The sequence below is a fragment of the Elephas maximus genome, chromosome 11 (genome assembly GCF_024166365.1).
Source record: "Elephas maximus indicus isolate mEleMax1 chromosome 11, mEleMax1 primary haplotype, whole genome shotgun sequence".
NCBI lineage: Eukaryota > Metazoa > Chordata > Mammalia > Proboscidea > Elephantidae > Elephas > Elephas maximus.
Window position 1 is genome coordinate 77,391,727 of NC_064829.1, and position 16,347 is coordinate 77,408,073.

At 37.0% G+C, this 16,347-nt stretch overlaps 1 protein-coding gene across 1 annotated transcript in view; it reads left to right on the forward strand.

The window, feature by feature from the left end:
• The window catches only part of DOK6 (docking protein 6), a 436,821-nt gene that overhangs the window by 103,094 nt on the left and 317,380 nt on the right, over window positions 1–16,347 (forward strand). The gene's annotated exons all lie outside the window — the stretch shown is intronic.

The window sequence follows — 16,347 nt, forward strand, 5'->3', positions numbered from 1 at the left end:
AGCCATGCAGGCCTCCCTCTCTCTCTGGACAGGCCTCCCTCAGCCCTGTCAGGACAGGCTCCTCTTGGCCCTGCTGTCTCTCACCACTAGCTCTGCTGGTGGGCCTCTTCCAGGCCTCTTGCTGTTTTCAGTGTTAAAGCCTTTGACCCGGGTTACAGCTCTTTCAGGAGGTTCCTTTCCTCCTCTCTCTCTTTGCTTCATCTCTCTTTCTTCCTTCTGCTGCTTCCTGTTAGTTCTCTTCCTGCTTCTCTCTGAAAAACTTCTGTGGGGCTGGCTGCTTAAATACACAAACTCCTTGTCAATTTCAAGGCATGGCACGCCCACCAGGGCCAGAAACTGACCAATCCCCTCTCAGTAGGCCACAGATTGTTCACTTCCATAGTAGGCTACAACTCACCTCATTTGTATAGTGTACTGACCAATCCCTACAAGGTGCATACCAGTCACAGGCCAGGCTGCAGCCCAGGGCCAGACAAAAGTCATGTTGTTTACAGTTTGCCCAGGAAATGTCAATCAACCTGAACAAAAGTAACAAACCCTCTGGGGTAGGAACTAGGCCAAAGGTAACTCTTAGGAGCTTAAGGGAAAAAAATCTCTCAAAATATTTTTTCAAATAACCAAGGCAAAAGGCCACATAAAGGAACTCGTTTTACCACATATAGTTCAATTTAACAGTTTCATTGTAATATAAACATTTTTATGTCTGTAACTGCCTATGCTTGGGTAAAAGTAATAGTTCTCATGCAATATTTGTAGCTCTTCTATCTAGCTTTTATGATATATTCTTGGGAAGTATAGAGCACTGTTCCACATTATTGAAATTTCTTATATCTTAGCGGTGGGCTTGGGCATTCAAAACTTACTGAATTGCAGATCAAAATGCAATGGGGTGGGGGCAGGGAAATCAACTATTTCCAATTCCCTTGCTGCTTTCTAAGAAGGGTAACAGGGGCTTCTCATGTTTTCTGAGCCAGGTGGTGGGTGTGATCTGTAAGAATGGAGGCACTAAGTCAGGGTTAATTGCACTACAAGAGAAAGAGAAAACGAAGCTGGGAAGGAAGGTCCACAAAGTGGGACTGGAACAAACCAGAACTTAAGAGACTTCACAAAGGGTCCGGAGAGAGCTGGAAGGGAGACTTTGGTGTGATTAGGAACGTACACCTTACATTTGATGTTATGTTGTTTACTTTGTGGTATGTCATGCAAAACCTCCCCGTTGTTTCCTGCCAATTATTCAGTGAAGCCTGTGTTTCTCTGAGAATTAATTCAATAAAGTTCTACGTCTTCCACGATTGACACACAGTGCACAAAAAGCTGTGCGTAGAGAGAGCCAACAATGTGATCTAAAATAATTACGTTGTGAAATGCATATAAGGAATGGGATAAAGTCATAGTAAACCAAAATGTTTGAAATTTCTTAAATCGACTTACTTTTCTGTTCCGTGAGTGGCTCCTAAGAAATTCTTTTTTTTTTTTTTTTACAAATTAAACCATAATTGTAACATATATCTCAGTTAAGCAGTAACTTATTGCCTTGCTTCTTACCTGAAGAAACAAGTCAAAATTTAAACTCTACAGTTGGCTTAGTGTCAGATGTGTCATAGAAACGATCTATTGTTTTTATCTAAATTTTTCTATTTTGATTTCATAACAAATGTTTTATTCAGTGGTTAAAAATATTTTCACTTTAATGGTATTTTCAGATACTAGATATCAATCTGCCACCGATTTTTTTCTCTACAAAGTTTGATTTTCCTTGTCTCTGGTTTTATTTTGTTTATGTGTTTGTGTAACTGTTTAGGTCTAGCCCTAATAGTAGTGAGCGAAGAAAATACTCCTTTGTCAGCACCAATCATGGTTGTGTGGCTGATAGCCCCATGAAATCTCTTTTCCTTACAATCATCTGACCTACAGGGAATGTGTGAACATAATCTGCAAATGCATTAGGCGAACATGATCTACAAGCTAAATATTGACTTGAAAATCAATCAAAAGCTTTTCTCAGTTCATATGTTTACAGCCGCAGATGTTTTTCCGAGCTCCATCTGAGATTTTCAGCATTAGATAGTGAAGAGATGATCTGTCTAAAACGGTCCTGATTCAGCCTGTGTGTGTACCTTAATGCCATGATGTTTGCATCTTGGGATATATGAGATGTTTTGTGTTCATTCCATGTTGAGATTTTCACCGTTTTAGTCAGATGAGATAATATTCCACCAGAGAGTCAAAGCTATGAGTGAAATAATTACTGAAAGTTGAGAGCTTGAACATTCTATTAAATTAAGCAACATAAACATAAAAATGAAACAGGCACCGCTTTAAAAGATTTTGGGAGTGTCATAACCCCTTTGGAGAAAGTGTGTTCTGTGGAACATTCTATTTTCATGTGATATTTTATGTAATTTAAAGTTTTGTTAGCAGTACTTCTGCTGGGTCTGTTGTGAAATTAAAATGTCGCTTTCATTGTAACTACCCTCCTTAAATATAGTGGCGTGTGTAGTGATTTAATAAACTAGAGAGTGTGAATAATGACATGAAATGTCTTCTGGTTATCTATATATGTCTTATATATAGTTTATTTTTGACAATTGTAATTGCAATTATACTATTAGGTCAGAGCTATTTAGAGAAGTTAGTTTTCTTTTTTTAGTTTATAAACAAAATGTTCAGTTGAAATGGAAATGCAATGAAGAAGCATTAATTTTGAAAATTTCATCAGGTGATCATCTAGAAGTTTAAAACTATTATTAATTTTAAAAAATATTTTATGTAATTGAATTAATTTTTGAAAATTGCAATTCAATTATTTTGATTAGTTTGCTTTAAAAAAGGTAATCGAGAGTTTTTTTTTTCTTATATCAGTTAATATCATCTGATTCTTCTCTTCTCAGTCATTTATTCCTTCCAATGGGTAGACCCATCAAGTTTTATTACTATGCTGGTGTATTCACTGGAAAAAGAAAACAGTGCTATTTTGCATAAATAGATATTAAATGAGTCTTTTCAGTGGAAAATGAAACCTTAATTTCATAGTCAAATACACAGGCATATAAAGTATTATTGTTGTTGCTGTTGGTTTAGGTGCTGTTGAGTTGGTTCCAACTCATAGGGACCTTATGTACAACAGAACGACACCGCCCGGTCCTTTGATATCCTCACAATCGCTGCTGTGTTTGAGCCCATTGTTGGAGCCACTGTGTCAATCCACTTCATTGAGGTCGTCTTCTTTTTTGCTGACCCTCTACCAAATTAAATTTGGTGTTTAAGTCAGATATTCTATTTTACAATTCTTTTTAGGTGAATAGGTAGAAATGAAGGAGACCTGGTGGTACAGTAGTTAAAGCACTTGGCTGCTTACCAAAAGATCAGCACTTGGAACCCACCAGCTGTTCTGTGGGAGAAAGATGTGCCATAAAGATTACAGCCTTGGAAATGCTATGGGACAGTTCTCCTCTGTCCTGTGTGGTCAGTATGAGTCAGAACTGACTTGATAGCAGCGGAAGGTAGAAATGGCAGTGGTGTCACTAGGGTTGGTGTCACCCAGTGCCGGTAACTCATGGTGTCACCCCCTATGCTAATTACCACAATATGGCAGCTAGAACACCAGAAAATTTGACCAAGTTCCCCAGTTGACCAAGTTAGCAACTATAAAAACACTGGCAGCAATGAAAACAACAGTGTGTGCTTGTAGCACATGCAGATGAAATCACATGATTCGAAGTGTCATTGTAATTGGTTAATGACAGCATTGACTGGAGTGCAATAGAAGGTTCAAAAAGTAACTTAGCATAGGGTTTTAGCCTCGTAGGTATATTGATACACGTAAGCTGGGCTTATAAAAAGTATTTTTGTTGTTAGAACTAATTACAAGGATATTGTTATAAAAAATAATGAATTTCTGATGAAATGCTGCACAAAAATTTTACAGACAGTCATTTTGGTGTCACCCCCTCTGACAGTGTCACTGGGTGTGATCTGCACCCCCAGACCCCCTAGTGATGCCACTGAGAAATGGTAAATTTTGAAACCTCTTTAAACTGTGTAAGAAATAGAAAACTCTGGCTTTGCAAACTAATCCTGCCTTAATTGGCCATTTGCATATCTTCTTTGGAGAATCGTCTATTCAGATTTTTGACCATTTTTTAATTGTCTTCTTATTGTTGAAATTATAGAGTTCATTGTATATTCTAGATACAACTCCCTTATCAGATATATGAATTGCAAATTTAGTCCCCATTTTGTGGGTTATCTTTTCACTTTCTTGGTGGCATGCTTGGATGTATGAGACTTTTAATTTTGATAAACTCCAATTTATCTGTTTTTCTTCTATTGCTTGCAATTTTAGTGCCACATCTCAAAAACCATTGTATAATGCAAGGTCACAAGAATGTATGCCTTTTTCTTCTGAGAGTTTTATAGTTTTAGCTCTTCTCTTTAGCTCTTTGATCTGTTCTGAGTTAACTTTTGTGTATGCTGTAAGGTAGATATCCAAGAATCATTTTTCTCTTACTGCTTTTGAGATTTTCTGTTTGTCTTTGGTGTGCTACTATGATACATCTGAGTGTGGGTCTTTTTGTGCTTTTCCTTCCTGGAGTTCAGGGGCATTCTTGGATGTAAAGATTAATATTTTTCGTCAAATTTGGGAAGTTTTCAGCCTTTGTTTCTTCAAATTTTTTTCTCTACTTTCCTTTAGGTATTCCTATTTTGCATATGTTGTTGCACTTAATAGTGTCCAAAGTCACTTAATTCAGCACCTCATTTCCCCACTACTTTCAGTGAAGTTGTTTCATACATTTGTAATGCATTTAAACTCGTTGGCCACATTCTACATTTCATCCTTTTGCATACAGGCTTTTTCCTGGAAGTCACTTAGCTACTACTGATTCATATAAAAAAAGATCCTGTTTAAGAAAGGCAAATGCTGAGCTTCGATTGATTTGAATTTATACTTATAGAAATTAGCGAAGCTGACTATTTTATGTGCCTAAATAACAGTCAGCATTTGTGAGCTTTAAGCATGGTTATAAGCATAATTGTACCAGTTACCTTTCAGTACAAATTCTTCATCTTACTTACAGATCCAGAAACTTAAGACTCAGGTATGTAAATTATTAATATCACAGTAAGTTAATTATAGACCTAGACTAGCGTTCAGGTCGTTTGCTTCCTAGAAAAGTATTTTTTTGAACTATTTCTCCCATATTCTTTCATATACAATTTTTATAAGTGCAACAGTAATACTCTCTAATTTTCCTTTCAGAACGTAAAATTTTCTAAAATGCCTAGAGTTTCTGTAAGAAGTAAAAATAACTTTGAAATAAGCAAGAACTTGACTCCTCAATAGGTTCTAATGACACATTAGACTCCTCAATTAAGGTGAATTAGTCCAGGGAAAACTTTCATTTCTGTGTTTGGCATTTATCCAGGAGTTTCCCTGAAGTGGAGCCTGACTCTCATTGCTGGTAAGAGAACTTCTTCCAGAGACACCTCTAACCTTGCCAGCTTCTGCAATGCCAGAGAGCCTTAAAATGGTCGGTATTCCAGCATTTATTTATTTAGAATTTTTATTTAAAAGCAAGTTTTTAAAAAATTTCATTTCTATAGATTAAGTATCCATCATTCCTGTGGTCATTTTTCTGGGCCTCTTTAATTAATCTTCAACACATTCATGAAGTATTAATCATTATTCAACAATTGTCTTGGTTTGGAACTATTAAAACAGCATCCATTTAGAGCAACTAGCAGTCCTTACATTATGTTATTCAGTATCACCTCTTTCCAGAAAAGAAGAAAACAAAAGCTAGTTATCCTCCCCCAATAGGCCCAAAGAGCAAAATAGTGTGGAAACAGTAGTATAAGAGTAATCAAGAACTTCATATAGCACCCGACTACATCACCTGCATTTCTAGAATTTCTACCCAATGAAGGGGCCCTGAAAGCACAGTGGTTAAGCTCTCGGCTGCTAACTGAAAGTCAGCAGTTTGAACCCACCAGCTGCCCCGTGGAAGAAATACCTGACAATCCATTCCCACAAGGACTACAGCTTAGAAAACCGTATGGGACAGTTCTGCTCTGTCCTATGGGGTCGTGATGAGTCCGAACTGATTCCACTGCACCGAACAACAACATAGTCAGACCTTACTATGAGTTATGGTCTCTCGGTTAGGTACTCTTATTTTCTGCATGTGTGTATGTGTATTCTTCTCACCACCTTCCATGGAAAGGAAATTACGTAGTAAATTAGATTACGGATGGGGTAGCGAGACGTATAGTGGTATACTGGGCACTATCGAAAGCCCCATAAATCCCATTCTAGTCTTTCATAGTGGGATTTGCCTTTGCTTTACTTCTCCCTCCACTCATCTCTCCAACTATTCAATTTTTTTTTTCATTTATGGATTTTTTTTTTTTTTGTACTGGATTCTTTTAAATTCACATAAAAAAAAATTCACATAGTCAGCACTATTTCATACCTTCGTCTCGTTTCTTGGACTCATTGGGCAAAGGCTTTCAAACTGGGTTCTCCAAACTAGATTCACTCTCTGCAGCCCCTGCAATCATTTATTTATGCAACTTTTATTTAATGCATTGTGCCAGCCACTTGGAAAAGAATATAAAAATTTACTGAGTCTCCAGAAAAAAAAAAAAAAAAGCACTGCTGTCCAATCATCCTGACTCATAACAACCCTATAAGACAGGGTAGAACTACCCCCATAGACTTTCCAAGGCTGTACTCTTTACAGGAGAAGACTGCCACATCTCTCTCTCATGGAATGTCTGGTGGGCTTGAATCACCCACCTTTCAGTGAGCAGCCAAGTGCTTAACCACTGTACCATCAGCTCTTGCTATATAAATCAGTAATTGTAAGAGAGCATAATGAGTGTAATAACATATTAAGTACACACTGTGCTCCACATAACCATAAAAGCCAAATCTGTTACCATCAAGTGGATTACGACCCGTAGTGACCCTGTAGAACAAAGTGGAACTGCCCCGTAGGTTTTCTAGGCTATAATCCTTACTGGAGCAGATCGCAAGGTCTTTTCTCCCATGAAGTCCGTGGTGGGTCCGAACTGCTAATTGAACTGAGTACCTAACCACCTGTGCTATCAAAGTTCCTCCTGCTCCACATACTCCTTGTATTTTTCTTCCTTTACATCTTTGCTCAAGTTACTGTTTTTTAAAGGTATATAAACACTCAAACCCACTGCCATCAAATCAATTTCTGTATCATATGATTATATATTTTTTTTAATTTTGTGCTTGTTGACAGTATACACAGCAAAACATGCACCAATTCAACAGTTTCTACGTGTACCATTCAGTGACATTGATTACATTCTTTGAGTTGTGCAACCATTCTCACCCTCCTTTTCTTAGTTGTTCCTCCCCCATTAACATAAACTCACAGCCACCTAAAGTTACCATCTAATCTTTTGAGTTGCTGCTTTCACTTTGATCCCATATAGATAGTTCTTAAAGGAGAATAATGCTCAAGGCAGATAATTTTTACTAAAGCTAAACTCTTCAGCTACACTATTGTTTGGTTTTAAGAAGACTTCAGGAGATATTTTTGGCTTAGATTTTTAAAGATTGTCTCGGGGCAGTAGTTTCAGTGGGTTGTCCAGCCCCAATGGCTCCAGAAAGTCTGGATTCCATGAGAATTAGAAATTCTGGTCTGTATTCTCTGCCTCTTGATCAGGATTCTTCTATAGAATCTTTGATCCAAATGTTCAGCAGTGGTAGCCAGGTGCCATCCAGTTCTTCTGGTCTCATGGCAAAGGAGGTAGTTGTTCATGGAGGTAATCAGCCACAGATTACATATCCATATCCTATTCCTGACTCTCTCACTTCCTGTGTTGCATCAGGCAAATAGAGACCAATTGTTGTACCATGGATGGCTGCTTGCAAGCTTTTAAAATCCCAGGCACTACACAACGAACTAGGAGGTAGAACAAAAGCACTAAACATGTTATTAGGCAAGTTAACTGGGATGTCCCATAAAACCACAGTCCTAAACCTCCAAACCAAGAAACCAAATCCCATGAGGTTTTTGGTTGTACTTAACCAGCCTCTGCTCAAGTTATTATTGCTACAGAGAAAAAGACCTCTCTTCTTCAGCTCATTAAAATCTAACATATCTAACATTTAAGGCTTGGTATTAATGTCCCCTTCTTCCATGGAATCTTCAGTGACAATTGAAACTATAACAAAATCTCTTCTTCTTAAACTTCATTATTATTAATTAGACATGTCACCTCTCACAATTCCCTGAAGTTTTGTTTAACAGTGATGAGTTAGGGACTTTACATACATCATCTCGTTTTTATAGCTGAAACATACCAAATTTGGACTCAGAGAGGCTTAAGACTGAATCTTGCCTCTGGTACTTTCCAGCAGAGTGCTTTGGGCAAGTCTATTAACCATCACTCATCTATCGGGCGAGAATTATTATGGTAATTCATGGTGTTGTTGTAAGGATAAAACAAAATTATGCATGTGATCATATAAAAAGTACTCAAATTATTACTAAACTGATGTCCCAAAGGTATAATAAACTGAACAAGATCATGCCATTAATAAACAGTAGAGCCCAGGACTCTGATTCCAAAGCACACTATCTACTACTATGTTGCCTATTGTATATCCTTATCTTCCTAGTTATTGAACAAGTATCATTTACATTATAAGTACTGGGCAGACATTACCCCCAGATGATGTTGAGTGGATTCCGACTGATAGCAACCCTACAGGACAGAATAGAACTGCCCCACAGGGTTTCCAAGGCTGCGGGTTTTGCTGAAGTAGACTGGCATGTCTTTTTCCCCGAGCCACTGGTGAGTTTGAACCACCAGCCTTTCGATTAGCAGCCGAGCACTTAACCACTGTGCTACCTGGACTTCTTGGGCAAACATCAGTTGCATCTTAATAGCAAAAACACTTTGTGTGTCTGGTATGCTTTCTTTTGTGTAATACTATTGCATATATACAAAAAGAAAAGAAAAAAGTTTTCTAAATCTGTCTGCATCTGAAGCTGAGCTTAGGCCTTGAACAGGTAAAGTGTGGTTGTCAGCAGGACATGGATAGCAGATACTGCTTTGAGTCAACAGTGGTTGGAGAACCATGAGGAATAAGAAGTCACCCTAGTCTAAAAGATAGCCTTAAAGCACTGGACCCCCCTCTTCAGTGTGCCCTTGAATTGCAGGAGGCTTTGCTAAAACACAAGTTGATGGAGCTCCATCTCCAGTTTTTGATTCATAATTTGTCTTCCTAACATGTTCCCAAGTGGTGCAAAAACTGCTGGTCCGTGGAACACGCTTTGAGAACCTGAGAACCAGTGCCCAAGAAGCTTGGTTGCCATGGTAGCTGTTTTACTAAAAAAAAAAAAAAATTTTTTTTTTTTTTTTTAGCTTATGTTTATTATCAGGAATCTCACAGAGAGTCAGTCTAGAGTATTAGACCTTGTACTAGATATTCAAAGTTAATAAGAAAATTAAGTGTCCAGATACATGTAAAATATTTTTGATGGAAGATAATGACATGGAGTGATAAAAACACTAAGTTTTTCGGTGGATCTTATGCATAGCTCTAAATTGATGAAGACAAGTGCGAATATTACCATCTTAACATTTCCCTCTTTATTTTGACTGAGCAGAAAATCAGTATTGTGCTATACAGTGGCATTTGTGAAAAGTCAGTGTTTTTTACCTTTTAGTTTTTTGCTAGACCCTGGTGGTGCAGTGGTTAAGAACTCAGCTGCTAACCAAAAGGTTGGCAGTTCAGGTCCACCAGTCACTCCTTGGAAACCCTATGGGGCAGTTCTGCTCTGTCCTGTAGGGCTGCTATAAGTCAGAGTCGACTCGATGGCAGTGGGTTAGTCTTTAACAGAACAAAGGTAAGTAAGTTACTGAGAGATACAGTGAAACCGGTGAGAGCTGGAACTCAACAGGACTGGCTTTTTTTCTGGGCCTCGCAAGTTTCCTGCCTTTGACAGGGTGCAGTCCTACCACTTTTTCATTGTTCATTTTAGTGGAAAATATTTGAGTTTTCCTTCTCTGACAAATTTCCACCTTACACAGGTTCCAGCCTTTGCAGGTTTTGCTGTATTTTAAAAATAAATGAGTTAATTTATTGGTTAATTTTCCCACTTGAGATTTTCTTAAGTGAAGGATACTTACAGATGTTAAGAGCCATGAATAAGTGTAACCTTTTATTTCTTAAGGATGTTTAGATTTCATAAATGAACTTTTCATTGAAGGGCCAAGCCCAGTCAGGCAGTAGTTTTGTGGGGTAATGATAACTCATCAGGCATAAACTGCTGGTTTCTTAGTTTTCTGTTCATTTAAGCTGTGACCTTTGAAATATATCCTGAATTTAGTTTCTTAGTTGGCCACTAATGAACTCAAAACTTATGTCCCTCCTATAATTTGATAAGGAAACCAAAGAATATCTTTTTCTTGTTTGAGGTATAAATACTTGAAAATGTGTTAACTTTCTATCTGATCATTTATTGGGCCCTGATATTTTTCCCAGGTTATATAGTTAAACTGTAGTATCATTCAACAAAAGTATTTGGTTCATAGGAAATTGCATGGAAGTTATTTTAAATTATTTGAGATGAATCAAGTCAGCCATTTCCAGTTCCTTTGGTTTATGATAAAATGGGAATAGGTAGAATTTTACTTTTCTTCTGCTTATCTTAGACACTTTTTTATTGCTAGAAGAGGAGGTGTTATGAATTAAATTGTGTCCCCCCAAAATGCGTGTTGACGTCTTGGCCCCTATACCTGTGCATGGATCCTGTTTGTAAATGGGGAGTTCCTTTTGTTATGTTAATAAGGCCATATCAGAGTAGGGTGGATCCTAAACCTCATCACTTCTGAATGATAAAAAGACCTGAATAAACACAGGGACACACGGGGGAAGATGGACACCATGTGAGCATTTTGGCAAAGGAGTGCCAGGAACTGCTGTCAGTGTTCAGAAACTAGGAGAAAGTCCCACAGAAAGAATTGACGTGGCCTAGACCCTGATTTGGACTTCTAGCCAAAGAGAAAATAAATGTGAGGAAATAGATTCTGTTCTTTAATGAGTTCTTATATATACCACCCAGTTTATGGTATTTCTGTTGTGGCAGCCCTAGCAAAGTAAGACAGGAGAGAATTTCTAATCAAAGATAAGTTCAGTATTTTCCTCGCTCCTTATGTTACTTCTTTACTGTATAATGTTACTTCTTTATTATATGTTATATAATTATATTCATTACATAATTTTCTCATTACCAAATCTGCCTTAATAAATCCAGCACACAGGTCATTTTAGTTTACAGTCTTTTCCCCCTTTTCATGATTTTATTCGCATTTCTTCTCATGAAGTCCCTTCACTGTTTTAAGACCATGGGCATCACCCATTTGTATGTTTTTCCCCCTTACTTGGCAATAGTGTTCTCATTCTCAATGAAATAGCATTATTAGGATGACAGCATTTATGTGTCCTTTTAAAAGATTGTCTCATCCAGAAGAACTAGATGGTGCCCGGCTACAACTGATGACTGCCCTGACAGGGAACACAATAGAGAACCCTTAAGGGAGCAGGAGAGCAGTGGGATGCAGACCTCAAATTCTCGCAAAAAGACCAGACTTAATGGTCTCACTGAGACTCGAAGGACCCTGGAGGTCATGGTCCTCAGACCTTCTGTTAGCCGAAGACAGGAACCATTCCCAAAGCCAACTCTTCAGATAGGAATTGGACTGGACTATGGGATGGGGTAGAAAATGATACTGGTGGAGAGTGAGCTTCTTGGATCAAGTGGACACATGAGGCTATGTGGGCAGCTCCTGTCTGGAGAGAAGTTGAGAGGGCAGAGGGGGTCAGAAGCTGGCCAAATGGACATAAAAAGAGAGAGTGGAGGGAAGGAGTGTGCTGTTTCATTAGGCAGAGAGCAATTAGGAGTATATAGCAAGGTGTGTATAAATTTTTGTGTGAGATACTGACTTGATTTGTAAACTTTCACTTAAAGCACAATAAAAATTAAAAAAAAAAGATCGTCTCATAAAATTTCCACTAAAATTTTGAATAGAGTCCACCATGTTCCTTGAACAGAGATCTCTGATCTCTTCTCCCACTTTTGTAGTCAAAACCCTGGGGATAGAAGGGCATTTATCAACAAGTATTGGCAGTGTTCTCAATATCAGTCTACATAGTAAGATATTCTACGTTTATGATCCTGCACGGGAGAACATCTGCTAACTATAAAATGAGCATTTCCTTATTTTATAAAAATGCGAAAATAGAAGTTTTCCCTGCCAGTTCTCTGGTCAGAATGTATTTACCCTTTCAAATAGCTTATTTAATAAGTCAGATAATATTTTTCTTAATAACTTAATATTTTCCTTTCAATTACTATTGTCTATGCCTTTAAGATATTTGTTGAGATAGAATTGCTTACAACAATCAAATTTCAGTGCCATTTAAATATTTGTAGAAGTGTGCACTGACTTTTGAGAGAGCAGTTTTGTGAGAAACCATCAATTTCGATGCCCGCAATTTGGGGAACAAACAAGAAAAAACAATCACTCAGAAAAGTGACAGTCACTTTGAAAAGTGATATTCTAAAAGAAACAAGGAGGAATAAGAGTAGCAAGTACATTGCTTTTTCAAAAAAAGTGTCACATGTTTAGTTACAGTGACCCAACATCTTGTGCTCTTCCAAAAGAAAATTATTAGTAACTGAAACCAAACACTCAGTCCTCTATGTTATATGAAAATTGCTTTAAATTTGTTTTAAATTATACACTACATTATAATGCTCATTAATAACACGGTTCCAATGGTAACTCAAAATTAGATTTGACTGCTTGCTTTTCAGCCATTTCAATTGTTTTCTCATTATCTTCCAGAAAAAAAAAAAACTATTTTTCGTGTGGTTTGTCATGTCTTCTCTAATACAGAATAAACCATGTCTAGCATTATGCCAACAGACTTTCCATTCAGTCTAATTGAATAAAAATATGATGCTAGACATTATCTAACCAGAAAAGTATAAAAATGGAATGGATTCATATTATGCAAATATAATCATTAACCTGACAGCTGCAAGAAAGGAACTTCAGTAATTGTTTAATTTAAATGACTAATGTGGGAAGCTCATGTTAGCATATAATACCTATGGACAGAATTATTTTTACTTCAGTAACCAGTACAAGTAGTTAAGTTTAAGTTATACTGAGTTTTAAAATTTGTTCATTTAGATCCTTAGTGAAGTAGACTGCTTCATTTCCCTCTTTCTTAGACCTTGTCACTTTGAAAATCAAGGAGATTCTCTCCTTTTTATAATTCCTTGTTTATTGGTTTTTATGCTTTATGATATAAACACTTGACTACCAGCAGATGAAACCCTGGTGGCGTAGTGGTTAAGTGCTATGGCTGCTAACCAAAAGGTCAGCAGTTCAAATCCACCAGATGCTCCTTGGAAACTGTATGGGGCAGTTCTACTCTGTCATATAGGGTTGCTATGAGTCAGAATCCACTCAACAGGAATGGGTTTTTTAATGGGTACCAGCAGATATTCAGGTCTGGAGTGGGATGGAGGAAGTTGGAGGAACCATCAGAAATCCTTTTATGTGTATATGTGTGTGTGAGAGAGAGTAAGAGTGAGAAAGACAGAATGGGTGTAAGTGTGCATATGTGTTTTCAAGCAGCAAGAGACTGTAAATACCACTCATCCAAGCAAGTCAGTTTTGTTTAGATCTGGTTGTTGAAGTTCTTTTAGGTAAGGGAATTAAGCATTTTAACATGAATATGACTTGTGGGCATATGGAATGTGTTATGTTATTATGCAAGAGACATGAATTAGCATATTCTTTCTTCAGTCACTTTAAATGACTTAAAATAATTGGAAATAAATGCAGTTGACCAAAGTGCAATGGATTATTTGTGGTTCTATAACTTTCTGTGTATACCTAAAATACAGCAGCTGTATTCTTTTATATTTAACTGGTCTGGAGAGATAATCAGCTCTTTGAGAGTCAAGCCTTTTGTATTCATCATTGAATATCTAGTTTTTGGTAAATAATTGTATATCTTAATATAATCCAATCAGATTTATTTACTTAAGAGTATATACGTCTAGTCCTTTGTGAAAAATTTTGGGGTAGGGTATGGTAAAAGTTTTTAAGACAAATACATATTTGTGCTTATTCAGCCTTTCATATGCTGAGGCACTCATACACAGATTGGTCTTCCCTCTTTGTGTTCTGAGCCGGCTGTAATCTCTAGGAAGAACTAATGTATTTAGGAAGGTGATTTTAAATAAGAAAAACTAAGTTATAGCACTCACTGTAAACCAAACCTATTACCATTGAGTTGATTCCAACTCATAGTGACCCTGTATGACAGAATAGAACTGCCTAAGAGTTTTCAAGGAGCGGCTGATGGATTCCAACTGGTGAATGGCTGAACACACAACCACTACACCACCACGGCTCCACCTACTGTAAGAGCACACTATAAAGCTAAGACCCTGAGTCTATGATATAAATAGAGTGCATGTGGCTTAACCATTATGCTCAAAATAAGTAACTGTAAAAGCTTAGGTGGCCCCAGCAACACACAATTTTTGCTGCTAAATAAGTTAGGAATCTGAACCCCTTTCCTCCATCTCTGTTTGAGCTGTGCCTTACTGCTCAGCTGTCTACTGCAGTCATCTCCTCAGTATGTACCCAGAAGAATTGCTGGCCATCAGGTATGCTTAACTTTCAGAGGGACTTCCAAAGAGTTGTCAAAATTGGTTTTACCGTTTTACATGATTTCCAGCAATGTGTTAGAATTCCAGTTCTTTTTAAAAGTTTTTTTTTTCAGTTATAGGTCATTTGAACTTCCATATTAATTTTAGAATCACCTTGTCAATTTCTACTAAAAAAAAAACCTGTTAGGATTTCTATTATAATGGTGTTGAATCTGTAGATCAATGAATGCTGTATCTCCACATTTCCTTTGTTGTCATTAGGTGCTGTCTAGTCATTTCCAACTCACAGCAACCCTGCATACACCAGAACAAAACACTCCCTAGTCCTGTGCCATCCTCACAGTCTTTGCTATGTTTGAGCCCATTGTTGCAGCCACTGTGTCAACCCATCTCATTGAGGGTCTTCCTCTTTTTCTCTGATCCTCTACTTTACCAACCATGATGTCCTTCTCCAGGGACTGCTGCCTCCTGATAAAATGTCCAAAGTACATGAGATGAAACCTTGCCATCCTTGCTTCTTAGGAGTGTTTTGTCTGTACTTCTTCCAGGACAGATTTGTTAGATCTTCTTTTATTTCTCTTAGAGATGATTTGTAGTTTTCAGCATAGAGATCTTGCCTGGATTTTGGTATTTTTTCCTCCTAAGTATGTTACGCTATGTGCTACTGTAACCGGTGATATTTGATTTATTTATTTTCCAGTTGGAGTAGCATATGGGGAATTGTGCCTTAATTTTTACATTTTAAACTATTTTCTGATTCCCTGTGTGATTTCTCCTTTGACCCATCTTTTATTTATAATTGTGTTGCTTTATTTGTGAGTACTTGGAAGATTTCTATTTATCTTGCCTTTATTTCTAACTTAATTTTATTGTAGTTACAAAAGATGCTCCGTGTGATTGCAGTACTTTGAAATTTATTGAGATTTGTTTTCATGTTCCGAGATGTGAAATACCTTAAGGAACATTCACTGAGACTTGAAAAGAACATGTGATGTATAAGTTTTGGGTATAGTGTGCTGGAGATGTCAGTTAGGTCAAGTTGTGTGGTAGCTTTTTTCAATTCTGTATCCACACTGATTTTTGCTGATGTTTTCTATTAATTACTGAGGAAAAATGTTAAAATCCCAAGAAATAGTTGTTGATTTATTTCTCTTTAATTCTGGCAGCTTAATTATTTTTGTTTGTGTGTTTCAAAGCTTTGCCATTTTCCCACTTTCAAGTACTATAAGGATGTACTGAAGAAAGCTTTATTCCTACAATGAAAGCAGAAATATCAATCATTTTAATAATATTTAACCTAGATAAATATTTGGCCACCAACATTTTATCTATTGCTAAGATAAAGAAAAATGCCAAAATACATTAAAATTTTTGAAAAATGAAAGAGGTTCTACCTGTACCGTTTTCTGCATATGTTGACAAGCTTTTTTGATTATAACTAGACATTTTATCTTCAGCTTCATTTATCAGCTTGTATCCACTAACTTTTAATGAATTGGTTACAAATCCTAACTGTATGGAATATCTTTCAGCTTAGAATTATGGTGAAATTTGACATGTGTAATTTTGTGTGTTTAAAAAGGTAGTGATTTTTTTTGTG